Source organism: Haemaphysalis longicornis, unplaced genomic scaffold, assembly GCF_048455015.1.
Source record: "Haemaphysalis longicornis isolate Haplotype H1 unplaced genomic scaffold, Haemaphysalis longicornis Haplotype H1 scaffold_1, whole genome shotgun sequence".
NCBI lineage: Eukaryota > Metazoa > Arthropoda > Arachnida > Ixodida > Ixodidae > Haemaphysalis > Haemaphysalis longicornis.
In genome coordinates, this window is record NW_027526203.1 from 25,079,476 (window position 1) to 25,094,084 (window position 14,609).

At 48.1% G+C, this 14,609-nt stretch overlaps 2 pseudogenes; one reads left to right on the forward strand and one right to left on the reverse strand.

Moving 5' to 3' along the window:
- Window positions 1-298: 298 nt before the first annotated feature.
- On the forward strand, window positions 299-5,542 carry LOC144159304 (uncharacterized; annotated as a pseudogene).
- Window positions 5,543-5,766: 224 nt separating this feature from the next.
- Window positions 5,767-7,069, reverse strand: LOC144159380 (uncharacterized; annotated as a pseudogene).
- Window positions 7,070-14,609: the final 7,540 nt, after the last annotated feature.

The following is a 14,609-nucleotide window of genomic DNA, read 5'->3' on the forward strand; positions in this document are numbered from 1 at the left end:
GAACGCAACAATTGCGCAGCCGACTCAACTGACACTGCTGGACTGGCACCGCCTTTGAAACGAGTGGAAATTTTGTTTCGTATTTTCGCAAACTAAATGATTCTTGCATAACGTTTTACGCCGCACTATACATAGTGTTCATGTGACGTCACTTCCCCAGTGTGACGTTGCCGCCATATGCTTCCGCCATACTTGGGTACCTCCGTGGGTACCTACGCCTACGCCACGCCGTTGACGCCGTGCCGCAGTAGCCATGCCGTTCTCGTGCTGACCGCTAGCCACCAGTTTGCTGCGCACGATGGCGAAAATTAAGCCGGGTGGTTTTATGCCGTCGTATTTCGACGAGCTCATCGGAGCAGCGAGAGCCCGATACGAGGTGAAAGTGCAAATGTGCGACGACGTGGACCCGTACCGGCTTTCGATCGGAAGCGACGCTACCGCGGACGCCGACTTGTTGCCTTCGACCACCTACGCGGACATATTCAATTACCTTGTCCTGAGCACGAATTTCGTGTCACACGAAGAAATGAAGGCGTACAAGGCCCTCGAGGCCCACAACTTCTTCACCAGCGGGTGGGTAAAGGGCATCGCAGTGAAGCAGCTCCCATCGAAACGTGTGATCGTGCTGAGCGAGGTAAGTTTACGCGAAATGCGCGTTCCCAAACAAACCAGAAAAAAGTAGTTTATACAGCTCCAAAGTGTGCTTATCCTCGTGAGTTAAACAGTGACGAAGCTGAGGCTCTCTTTGCTGCATTCGTTGAATCAAGCAGTAAAAAAAAAGAAACAAAAGGTAGCGACTTCGCGTGGCCACTACGTACCGGTACAACAGAATGCTTGTTCTTTTTTTTCCGCTGGTTAGCACTTTAGTGTGTAGTCGGGTACCGGCGGACGACATAGTGATGTTCATAATTAGCCAGCCAGCGTTCTCTGACCCCTCCTTCAAACACGTTTAACCCAATTTCACTGTACTTTACATTGCCAGCAACATTTCTGAGCTTCATTAACCCCGTCCCCTTCACGATTTTTATCACGCTTTCAGCAGCCCTCTTCTCTGCTGACAGCAACAATGCTAGATGCCCATCATTTCTGTGTGTATGCCTATTTTGTCAGTTAAATTTTCAAAGTCATACGTTTATTTTTTTGTCCAGGTCACCACTCTCAGAGGCTCCGGGACCCACCCTTGAAAACCTGGATTTTGGCCTGTGCTGATGGCAGCATCATAACTGCCCACTGCACTTGCATGGCAGGAGTGGGCGAGGCGTGCTCACACGTTGGAGCGACAATAGTTTGCCGTCGACACTGCAGTCCGAATAAGGGATGCAAAAACATGCACCGAAAAGGATAACATCTGGCTGCCAGCACACAACCCGCGTGCAGAATACAAACGGCTACGCGACATCGACTTTTCGTCTGGCCAGTCGAAGAGGAAACGAATGGACAGTGCCCTCCCTGGTTGCAGTACGGAAGATGAGCCTGACCTCCCTGCACCAAGCTATCCTGTCCCGCCTACACCTACAAAAGAAGAGCTAGAACTCTTTTACTCCAGAGTTGAAGCATCCGGTGTGAAACCGGCAGTGTGTATGGTTCTTCCGCATTACTGCGAGATGTTTGAACCACCACAGAACAGGGAACCACAGCTGTCTACAATGTTGACATGCCCAGAAGCACAGTCCAAGGACTTGCCATCACTTGTCTCCCGCAGCGAAACCTTTCTTGCACAGTTGCGTGTAAATGAAGAAATGATACGCTACGTAGAAAGTAGCACAAGAATGCAATCAAACTGCCTGAAATGGTATGCATATCGGACTGGCCGCTTAACAGCGTATGTAATGAAGACTGTTTGTTGTACAAGCATCGACACACCCTCGGTCAGCCTAATCAAAAAGATATGCTACACTGAAAAGCACAAGTTTTCAACAGCAGCCACAGCATGGGGATTGAAGCACGAAGCTGACGCCCTGAGCAGCTATGCTACAGAAAAAAGGAAGCACCACGTCAACTTCTCGTGCTCAAAGTCAGGTGTCTGGCTCAGTGAACAAAACCCCTTCATTGCGGCCAGCCCAGATGCTTTAGTGCAGTGTGAATGCTGCGGTAAGGGCACTGTTGAGGTAAAGTGTCCGTTGTCATTGGTTACTGGTGGGCTTCAGGAAGCATGCAGCAAAACGGAGTTTTGTCTGGAGTATGCAAATGGAAACTTGCAGTTAAAGCGGACCCAGAGCTATTATTACCAAATCCAGACGCAAATGGCTGTGTGCAGGTCTGCGTACTGCGATTTTGTTGTCTGGTCCCCAACATTTCTGCTCGTCGAAAGAGTGCCAAGAGATGATGCCTTTTTCCAAGGTGTGCTACCACAGGCTGAAAAATGTTTCACCCACGTAATCTTGCCAGAGCTCTTTGCAGAGCATTTTACAAGAAAGGAGACGGTGAACCATGGAAGCACAAGTGGTACGGAGTCATTTTGCTACTGTGGAGGCCCTGAAGCAGGCAAAATGGTAGCGTGCGATGGGAGGCAGTGCAAATACAAGTGGTTCCACTACAGCTGCCTTGGAATTAAGCGTGCTCCAAAACAGAAGCATGGTTCTGCTCCCAATGTGCCAGCAGCTCAGGACCACCGCTAGGGGGCCGAACGGAGCCTGCACCACAGCATTTACGCGGGTGACATCACCGTTTGGACAGCTGGGGGCAGCGATGGTGAAATTCAAGACCGCCTTCAGCAAGCTGCCAACATCATCGCCACTTACGCCCATGAACGGGGGCTCAGTTGCTCACCGCAGAAGTATGAGCTCTTCTTGATTGATTGATTCATTGATTGTAGGGTTTAACGCGCCGACGCAACGCAGGCGATGAGGCGCGCCGTAGTGGAGGGCTCTGGATTAATTTTGACCACCTGGGGATCTTTAACGTGCGCCGAAATCTCGTACACACGGGCGTTTTTGCTTTTCGCCTCCATCAGAAAAGCGGCCGCCGCAGCCGGGAATCGATCCCGCGACCTCGGGCTCAGCAACGTGCCTTAGCCACTGGGCCACCGCGGCGGGTTCTGAGCTCTTCTACCACTCGAGAAAGCTTCGCCATCGGGGTGCCTGTGCCCCTGATATTCAGGTCATGCTACAATGCAACCTCATTCTACATGTCCCCTCCATTCGCATTCTCGGACTCCGAATTCAAGAAAATGGGGCTAATACTGAAATTATCCGCAGTCTCGAAAACACCACCGACTAGATTGGCAGACTCATTGCCCGCATAGCCAACCGCAGCCGTGGTCTCAAAGAAGCCAACCTCCTTCGCTTGGTGCAAGCATTCATTACCAGCCGCATCACATACGCGACCCTCTGAAGTTTACCCAGACCGAAATTGGACGCCTCCAATGCACCATCTGCAAGGCGGTCAAGCTGGCCATGGGTCTCCCTCGTCATACCTCTACTGAGAAGCTTCTCAACACCGGGACATACAACACCTTCGAGGAGCTGGTTGAAGCGCAGCGTGTTGGTCAACTCCACCGTCTGGCCTCTACACCGACGGGTCGCTCCATCCTAACCAAACTGGACATCTCCTTTCTACGCAGCACGGAGATAAGGTCAGTTTGAGTGACTCTTTACGATCCCGCTACAGTGTGGCCCCCATCCCACGGAATAGGAACCCTGCCTTCCATCAAGAACGCCGCCTTGCCCGGGCCAAGGCCTTACACAAGGCCCACGCTTCTCACCCCACCACCCTGTACGTCGACGCAGCGGAATATCCCGACCGTGCAGCCTGCGTCGCCGTAGTCGTCAACTCCCGAGGGGACTCTGTTGCTTCCTGCTCGGTCTCCACGCCTCTCCCTGAAGTTGGTGAAGAAGTCGCCATTGCTCTGGCCCTTACAGCTGCCCCGGCCACCGCAATAATCTCAGACTCGCAGACGGCTCTTCGGAACTTTGCGACGGGTCGTGTATCCCCCATCACCGCACGCATCCTGCAGACAGCACCGAATCCGCCTGCACATTGCCCACGCCCGATATGGACACCGGCCCATTCGTCCCTTCCGGGTAACGAGCTGGCTAACGAGGTAGCCCGAGATTTCTGCTGCCGGGATGCCTCGGATGCTGCCTCTCCACCTCGGGTGGGAGGGAGGGATCGCTTGGTTAGGTATCGGGAAATCACGCAGCACTACCGCCTTAGTCGGACGCACTTCCCCGGCCCCGCTCCCACCTTAAAGCGTAGGCAGTCTGTCCAGTGGCATCGGTTGCAAACCAACACCTTCCCACATCCCGCATTGTGCCACCTCTACTTCCCAACGCGATACTGCCACACGTGCTCATGGTGCGGCGTGCCTTTCGCTTCCCTCCACCACATGGAGGGTGCGTGCCCCTCCAAACCCCCTCTCCATGCTACTCTGTCCCTGCCCCTTACCACTTTAGAGCAATGGGAGGCTACGCTGCTCAGCTCCGACCCACAAGTGGAAGAGTGTGTGATCCAGCTGGCCGAACTTGCCGCTAGGGCCCACGGGCTCCTGGCCGTCGACTAGGGGACTGTAGTGTGCCGGTGCTCCCAGCCGGCGCCTCTTTCTTAACAGCTTTGGATGAATAAAGTTTTCACCACTACCACCAGCAGCTGAAAAGTTTCTCTGGAAGACCTCCAGGCAATGTTTAAACAAACTTTTGTTTAGAACTATCGCTATCTTGCCTAAGAAATACACAACCTTATTCATTGCTACAAACCCACAACATGCTCACTTGATCATGCTGCAGTTTTGTGTTAAACATAACTTCCCTGCATTTTGCTAAAATATGATACATAACAAATCACAAAAAATTAGACACAGGCAATGCTTAGAATTTATTACCAAATTCACACACAGAGAAGTGAAATAATTATACATATGCTAAGCAACACTACACAAGTGTAGCCACAGATGGCTACCTGCTAAAGTAAAACAGCTTTACTCACGAATAGGCAATGATACAGCAGTGAATCATGCAGCTACACACTTGAACAGCATTTCAAATGACAACTGCTGCCTTTAACAAGTCGTCTAAAAAGGACTACAGTAAAAGCTAATTAATTTAAACTGCATGGGGAAGCTGTCTCAATTTGAATTAATGAAAGTTCAAACTAATTGAAGTAAATACCAGTACACATCGGTTGGGAAGCGCATGTCAGCAATTTGGTGCTTTAATTTTTTTTGCCCTAACGGCGACAACAGCCAGAACTCTTTGCTTTAATGAGCGTATCTAAAACAGGGCCACCTCTTCAACTGCAAAAGGGAAGAAGTAACACAACATTCCATCCGAGCAGCCAGCCGCACTGGTACTACGTCTTCTCATCTTTTTCATTGTCTCCGCTAGCAGCGACAAGTTCTGCACTTGATTTGAGAAATTATGCCCCCACCTCTCAGCGCACCACATACCACTGTACTCAAAAACACCAGCACAGTGGGTGCTGGTTCTAATTATCTGTGGCGGAACTTACTCGCATTTGAATTAACATGCTTTTTTATGCAGATTTCTATGGATACTTAGCGCACTGCACTGGCTACGGTGTTGTGCTGCTGAGCCCAAAGACGTGAGTTTGATTTATTGCGGTGGCTGCTTTCCTGATGGAGGCAAAAAGCAAAAACACCAGTGCGCCGAGATTTTGGCACACATTTTCCAGGTTCAAAATTAAACGGTAGCCCTCCACTTCAGTGCACTTCATGGCCCACGTGTGGCTTCGGTGCATTGAACCCTACAAGCAGTCGAATTAACGAGATTTCACTGTACTGTTAGTGACTGGATTTTTTGGTCCTGCTGGTTATCGCTCTGGAACATTAGTCTCGTTTGCAGGCACTACAGATGGGCACAGGTTCGCAGGCACTACAGATGGGCACAGGTTTGCGAGAGCACAGCACACCGTAACTATCTTATCCAGTGTGGTGTATTTATCGCCTGACTTTAGGGTCACAAAATCTACCGGCTGAACAGCTTTCATGATGATGAACTTATTGCGAACCAGGCCGATGACCCTTTCGACGTGTATTCTGACACTGGCACGTTTGCGGGTTTTCGCAACTTCCAGTGCTGAGAGCTGATTTTTGCCTTTTGTGAAGGCTGGGATGTGCAGTGTGGCGCAGTACAGGCCAACACTGTCTGCGATGTCGAAACCCCTGTCTGCAAGCACAACGTCACCATGTGTGAGTTTATCGAGGAGACCACACTGCTCCGTGATGTGTTTGTCGCTTGTTCTCCCTCCCCATCCTTCCGATATGAAGGTTATCAATCCTTGGGGACTTATGCCAATGAGGAACTTTGCAGTGTTACTGCCTTTGTACTGAGACCACGTTTCGCTCCTCGGAAGCAAAGACGATGGCCGTTCAATCTTTATCTCGAAACAGTCTATTATGACTGCCACCTTGGTTCCGAAGGAGTCAACAAATTCTTGCGGCATTGTCCTTTGCAGTTCCCTGCGAGCTGGCCACACTATTTGCGACTGCAGCCGCCAGAACGCACCATGAAGCCACCTCTCCAGGATCCTACTTACAGTGGAGTGCGAGATTCCAAACCTGTAAGCAAGATCCTGGAGAGGGAAGTTCCGTTTCAGTTTCATAAAAAAAAACAAGGAATTCCTGAAACTTTGCCAGGCTATGTTGAGGCGTGTGCCTCACAGCAACTTCGACAAGCTGAAAAATTGCAAAAAGGAGAGCAAAGTTAGCTACTCCTGTATAAAAAAAAACGTTAGCATCATCTTGTTGAAGTGACGCCTCCGTCACCTCCATGTCATCCTTCTTCGCCATTAAAATGCGCACTTCACCGGCCAACCTCCGGTTGTCTGTGTCTAGGGCTTCCGAGACAGCTTCTAGATGGTGTTTCCGCTGCTCTAGGGCGTGGAGCTGGCAAGTCAGCTTTTCATTTTCTGCCTGGATGGCTTGCAATTCTGCCCCAGTGAGCTCCGTTTGAACCTCTGCATCTGCGAGAGCAATAAAAGCCATGTCATCACTTGACAGCACTTTTAGACAATACACCATTTGTGTTAACAAAAGGCTGGTGTCACAAGCATACCTTTTGATGGCCTCTCGTCTAGTGAAGCACTTGGTAGGGGTGCAGGATCCATAGAACGGGGCCCATTACTTGCCTCGCTGTCTTCTGACGTGAAAGCACCAGCAAAGTCTGTTGTCACATTTGCCGTTCCGGTGACGGATTTCCTGCTGCGTCGCTTCACACGTTCGTATCGTTCAGTCTTCTTGAGGACACCTTGGTCACGACCGTAGCCTAAATGCTGGCTAGGTGCCCAATCAGGGTTGTTGTCATCCATCAGATTTGATGGCTTTCCTGCAAACAAGCATGGTTTGTCGACTTTTTGTCAGTGTTTAGTTTGATTCAAGTCCTCTCAGTCTGCACCCACTAAGCAGGTTAAGTCTGCTAACCAGAGAAGGGCAAGCAAAAAGCAAGAGGTGCAACTCTGTGCTGAACAGAATCGCCATGCGTGACTTCGGCAGCGGCGAGAAACAAGCGCTTGCGGGGAACGACTGTTCTAACTACCACTGCCATTTATATCCGCATGGCTCGTGACTCGTAAATGCGACGCGACTCGTTCAAGCCCGTCCCCAGCGCACATACAGCCTGCAAGATATATCAACGTCATGTAACAGCAAATTACGGAAATAAAAGCACAAAGCCCTCAATCGCATGCAGTGAACCGCGCGGAGCCCGAGACGGCCGGACGTGGCGAAGGGCGCGCAGGTAATCACTGTAAACAATCTGTTTATTTAGATCGCACTCACCCGTAACGAAGTGGCGTCCGCAGACACGGATGTTGTCGAGGTTCTTCAAGTCGTTCCTGATAATGCGCGCGAGCCAAACACGCCGGCGCTTTTCGGACAGCTGCAATGTCCGTTCGCAATGTCGGGTTATGACTTTGGGCAAAGAAAACATCCCCACGCCTTGCTCCCTGTTCGTGGACTTAGAAGACGACTTGCTTCTACTCCTACAGCCAAAAATTGCACAAATTGGCATCTTGAAGCCAAAATAAGCGAACGCAAGCTCCGTTCGTCTACGGGTCCGAGGTTCGCGACAGCGTCGGTAGCGTCGGTAGGTACCCAGGCATACCCGTCGCGCGTACCGGAAGTGACGAAGCGGCGCTCGGTGACGCGCGTGCACACTATGTATTTACGAACGGCAGGGTACATGTATCCCAGACAACGCACATACATCCTAGGTAAGTGCCGTGGATGTCCCACCTGGGAGTTCGGGAACTCCCAGGGACATCCCACTTAAGTTCCAAAAACATCCCAAGTGATACAAAAAAAGACCTCGCTGGGAAGTCCCAGACTAGGACTTTGCTCGGAGTTCTGACATCCCATGTAGAACACAGAAAGGAAATTTTTGGGATGTTCTAAAAAGGTGCTTGTAGGTACTTTTCAGGACACGTTTGATTAATGCTTGTGGTTATAGCTCAACATACCATTGCAATGGAGCTTTTCCTCCACTCAAGTGCACAATTAGAACTCTGCAAAACCTTGCAAAACCATTTTATTGGACGAATTTCGTACATAACAGAGATCAGTGGCAAAATCAAGCAGCACTTCAGTCTTAAATGTACACCATACACTTTTAATACCACAAACAAAAGTTCTTTATAACTTGATGCATGACTTTACTTCTGTTTCTAACAATAAATTCGACTAGCTGAAGCAGAAGTGGAATTTCACATGAAAAATTTCTAAAGGTAGCACGAGTTATGTACAGAAAGATAAGAGTCGTCTCTTCTCTTTTACATCAGAAATGTGCCATGCACCTGAATAATTCATTTACATAATAGAGTGAGCCTAATTTCTAAGCAATTTATGGCATAAAGAATAAGGTCTGAAAGTGCTGTACTTTATGAAATACCAAAAGGTGAAACATGTTTCACGACACAGGATAAGCCCATTAGTGCACAGAAAGTTACTGAAAACCATTAAAAGGGCTATGCAGACAAAACACCAGTTTGGTTCATTAGAAAGATTGCCCCGATAGAAACATTTTGACACGATTTTAAAGGGGCCATGAAGACAAAATACAAGTTTGTTTTATTCGAAAGATTTCGTGTTCTATAGTGCCCCCAGTGCTTGTCCAGAAGCAAACAATGATTTGTTCACTGCGAAATTAATCAATTTAAGCTTTTTCACGCCAACAAACACGTTACGTGGCGCAGGACATGAACAATGAGATTGGGACGATGTATTCTACACTATTTACATGGCGGCTATCGCCAAGCTCGCACCGGCTGCGCGTCAGCCACCTCCTCCTCGTCGTCGACGGTGGTACATCGGGAATTGCCCACTAGTTCGCAACATCAGCCAAAACGTGTGTTTGAATGACGTTTGCAGTGATATAAGAGCAGGTCTTTCAGCCAAAGTTGGTGTGGAGCAGAGACTTGTTTACTGTTAGTTGACCTAGATGGCGCCACCACACCACGGAAAGCAGTCTTATGTTTTTGGTTTGTTTGTGACCGTATTTAAACATGGCTTGTTTTTATTCATGGAGAAAATAATCATTTTGTAAACATGGTGCTCGCTCGACAAATATGGTCACGTAAGACACCGTCGCTTGCGTCAGTTGGCCAGTGTTGTCTGAGACAATTCCAAAGCCCCGCAGTGCTATGTATCTAAACGAAGCCTGTGCGTGCAGTACCAACAGCAGTACGTAGAGGAACTTCAATGTTTACGTGTGCTTTCCTAACTTCCACTGTTTGTCCCACCATTCTTACCGATATAAAAAGAATGTGCCCTAAATTTAAATGAAAATAGCTCTTTGGGCATGCTTATGAACTCTGCCTAATTTGCGTTTGCCGGCCTCAGCCAATTGCACAGCTCGGCATATGACATCACCGGTTCTGCTGCGGTAAATGAGCTAGTGGGTCGCATGGCCATTCCTTTTTTTTCCTAATTATGTAGCTTATTTGAGTGAAGTTTACGTTAAAAGTGGTGTCAACCTGATTCTACCGAGGCAATCCTTTGAAGGAACCAAACTTGACCTGTCTCCATGGCCCCATTAAATGTAAACGTTGCTTAAATAATCTACATAATTAGGAAAAAAGGGAATTGCCATGCAACCCACTAGCTCACTTCCCACACTAGGACACATGACATCATACGCACAGCCGTGCGATTGGCTGAGGCCAGCAAAAGCAAACGCAAGTTAGGCAGGGCTTATAAGCTTGCAGAATAAGCTATTTTCGCTTAAGTGTAATGCGTATTCATTTTATAGCAGTAAGAATGGTGGGGTGAAACAATGGAAGTTACAAAAGAACAACCAGTGCGTATTGCTGTTAACTACTGCGCACACTATGCTTGTTATAGCAGCACAGCACTGTGGCGCTTTGGGGTTGTCTCAGACGACACTGGCTGAGCGGTGTTAGTGACATTGTCTTACGTGATCCTAATTGTAGACGTACCCCATGTTTCACGAAGCAATTAGTACCTACCGTAATAAAACCAAGCCAGGTGCAAATACAGTCAAAAACAAAGCAAAGGTGAAGACAGCATGGTGACGATATTTAAGAGGATTGATGGTAAACAAGGCTCCGCAGTCCGCTGCAGGCAGGGCGGCGCACTTGAAATTAGCTTGAAGACCCTTCCTTGTGATGTCATGGCAGACGTCACAAAACACACGATTTGGCGGGAGAATCAAAATTTTAACTTGAACTGATTAATTTCTTGGTGAATAAAGCATCATTTGCTGCCCGACACGTGCAAAGGGCACTACAAAACCCCAAATCTTTCGAAGAAAACAAGCTTGTATTTTGTCTGCATGGCCCTTTAATGTGGCAGTCACACTCCCTCAGGCCGCGTGGCCATTTTTTAACAATACGGGGCTACCGTAAGGCATCGCTTTGCACCACACACACATAGAAATAATTCGAAAGGCCAGCTGATCTAGTTCTGATTGATATAAAATACTAGTTCTAAAACCTACTGCAAATGAAAAAAAAAACTTATAAAATAAAATTTTCGATCACGTGTACCTACATTTGAAAAGAATTATGTAGAACTATTCAACGTAAAGGGAGGACATTTGCTGTGTGCTTAGAAGACATGCCAATTGGCCACATGATGACAAATTTGTTCTCAGCCAAATAGGTTTTCACCTGTCTGCTAAAAGGCAAATAAAAGCTAACAGAAGAAAATTGATGAACAGGTAACATTACACGGCTTAGAGCAGAAGAATAACACTTTGCACGTGTTGGCTGTATGCATATTTTCCTACCTTTAAAATTTGGCTGCATTTTGTTACCATTTTACGCACGGAGGTCTAAATGTGGAAATATATGTGCATGCATACTTATGAGTTAGCGTTGAAAATGTGGGACCGTGTAAGGATGTATATTGCGACATTTTAACCTTGGCAATTAAAAAATTCCAAATAAATGCAGCCAAATTTTGACGGCAAACAAATCAGTCTACAGCCAACATGTACAAAAACTATCACTGCCCTGCACTGAGTCATGTAAATATCAAGTAGAGAATTTCCCTTTTTAGACTGTTTTAGCAGAGATATGAAGAAATTTTGAAACCAATTGAATTCCAACATGCAGCCACTAATTGGTATGTATTATGAATGCACAGTAATCTATCCAATTTGTTTAATTGTTTTCTATAACTTCGAAAATACAGAGGCAAGTGAAGCAAAATAAGATTTCTCGAGTTTTAAATTTGAATTTGTCTCTCATACACTAAGATAAATAATATTGATATCACTCAAAACTAGACAGGCTGCACTTTGTAATAGTACATTAGCCATGTATGTGGTGTTAGTTGACGCACAGCAGAGACCATACAAACGTCCAAATGGACAACCACACCCTGAGGGAGTACTGGTGCCATGCACCTTATTCTGGCATGATGCCCTGAAATCCGTAGTTTTTTTGCCACGTAGTAGCTTACCACACACACACACACAAAAACAGTTTAGATTAGTGTCAGGAAAATATACATGAGCAATCAAGAAAAAGAAAATCAGATTAAACGACTTTCATATCATTCCTTGGCAGTCACTGCATTGGAGCTCCAAGGATTTTTTAGTGTGCCGCAGCTCTTTCTGCAGCACGTCAGAACTGTGTTGCTGTCTTCTTATCCTTTTGGAGTTCCTTGTGGCTGGGGAGGCTTTCCATGTCCCATGAAGCTGCCTGCACATAATTTAGAAAACAACTTGTAATGAATTCAATGAACAGTGCAGACACCGGCTAGCTTGAACACTGCCAGTAAGGAAACAAAACTCGAGCATTACCGAAGTGTACAGATTAACATTTACCCATGGTGATTTCACACCATGGGTAAAACGGCATGCTTACGAGTACAAGCTGAGCTTCGCTGATCTCTCACATATCCCTTCCTGATACATGCTCTCGTGATTGCGCTACAGTCAAAATAAACCTCGCGGCCAGAACTCACAACACTAAAGCAGCCCGCTGGCATGCGAAACCTTGAGGAGTGAGTGCTACGGAATATGACGCAGCGTAACGTTTGACACGAAACTGCAGTGATCCCACAGGCAACCACGTGGTTGCCTGTGGCCCTTTCGTTTAGCTGCGGTCGCAGCTAAACGAAAGGGCCATTAATATGCGCGTCAATCATCATGAAGCAGGGACGGTGTCGGTCGTTTTCTTTTTTTTTGCCGCTGAGCTTATGCCTCCCAGGCATTTTAGCATTACGTGTTGCTTATGCTTTAGCAATCTGTATCGTTTATTCCTCTTCTGTATTATGGTGCTCATCGCTGCTTACCCTTTCCTAGGTGTACGCGCGGAGCTTCTGCCCGTGCGGCCTCGGCCGCTGCTTTGACGCAGATATCGCGGCCAACTCCATACGACTAACATTTCGCTGATTCGGACAGAGCTGGAACACCGGCGTTGATACCGGCGCTAAAATTTGGCAATAGACCTTTTGCAAAAAGGCGGGCAACACTGAGAATTCAGCGGTGGTAACACTGGTGGTGAACGCGACGACGCCATTAGTAAGGAAGCAGGTCGTAGCAACGCCGTTGCGGTTGCACGTTTTCGCCCACGGCTTCGCGAGTCTGTTGCCCCACGACGCGTATGCAATTACGTGGACGGTGGACGGTAGCTACTCCATAGAAACTCTGTGCTCGCAGCCTTTTCGCTTCCTTTCTAATGGCGGCGCAGCGGGTGCACAGTGTTGCCAGAGTGGCTTGCTGCTTTTCCGCCAACGATTTGGCCATTTTGCAAAGGGTCTATAGCTGCCCGATACATATCACCGTTACGAGGTGACGAACATAGCAACTGCATCAGCATGTTTACGCGAGCCGTCTCCCGGCCTTGCGCGTGCAGCTTCCCCCGCCTTGCTTAGACTCACTGAACTCATAATAAAGTGTAGAGATGCGTGAGCCGCGTGTTTACAACTGAACTCATAACAATTCACTGTACCCGCCTTTAACTAAAAGTCGCAGCCCAAGGTCACGCCTGTTATGTGCCCAACGCCATTGCTGGAAACATCGGACGGGTCCGTTGCGTTCGCTAGCTCCTCCCGGACGCAGTAAACATCGTTTGCGGCGTGTAGCTGGCGACCGAGTTTTGAGGTTTTCTTAGACAAAAAAGAAAACGAGCCAATATCTCCCAGCTCTCTGAAACCGTTAAAAGGAGCGCGCTGGTTTGAGCAATCAGTCATCGGAGCGTAGCACGGACAGTACGGGGAAGGGCGCAAGCGACGACCACAACATTCGATAAATGCCTCCGGTGGCCGTAGATGGCGCTAGTTGTTCAGGCGCTTGTGCCGCCACCATACCAGTGCACGGAGCCTATTGAGGCCAATAATGTCTCTTTGTATAGTTGTTCTTGCTCGGCTTTCCGGCATCTGCGGCGTTTGTTTTATCTGTTGCAGTGATGCCCTTCTATACTAGTTGTATAATAAATTCATGTAAAATAATCAACAGCTAGATGTACAAAATAAGTTCAGCGACGCGAAACAGTGCAGCAAGCGTTGCGACTTCTCCCGCCACCCCGGGAGAAGCCTTTCGACCGTTTCCACACTCAGCACCCACCTTCGACCACAGAGCAAGAAATCATGCATAAAACACAAGAGGGGCATTGGAAGGGTTCAAACACTGAGTGGTACATATAAACGACTTGCAATAGTTAGGGGATATTTAAAAAGAGGCGCCATCTATCGAACGAAATGCAAACTATGCGCCGCCATTTTGAGAGCGGCGCCGCTCGACGCGGAGTTCTTCATTCCGTACACCTTCGTACGGAAGCGAGCTCACTCGCTCGACAATTACAATGCCTTCGCACTGCTGCGTGCCTCTGTGCACTCAGCGAGGTACCAGAAACGGCACAGGAGACAAGGTAAGCCCTTATTTTTATTACCAATCTTGTTTAACCTAATGAAAACAAGAGCGAATGAAGGAACCAAAATACAGCATAGGGGATCGCGCGCAGGCTGATCCGAATGGCTTCCGCTGGCGTCAATGTTGCGGCGTGAAAACTAAACACGTAGTAACTCAACAGTAATACAAGTGACGAGTATGTATTGCTACGCGTGCATTCCTAACAGCACATGAGTGCGGCGAATGATAGCTAGCTCACGGGCAGGGACGGCTAAATTATAGCCCGGAGCATTGAAATTTCCTCTGTCGCGGCGTAAGGAAATGGCGTTGTTCTGGTTC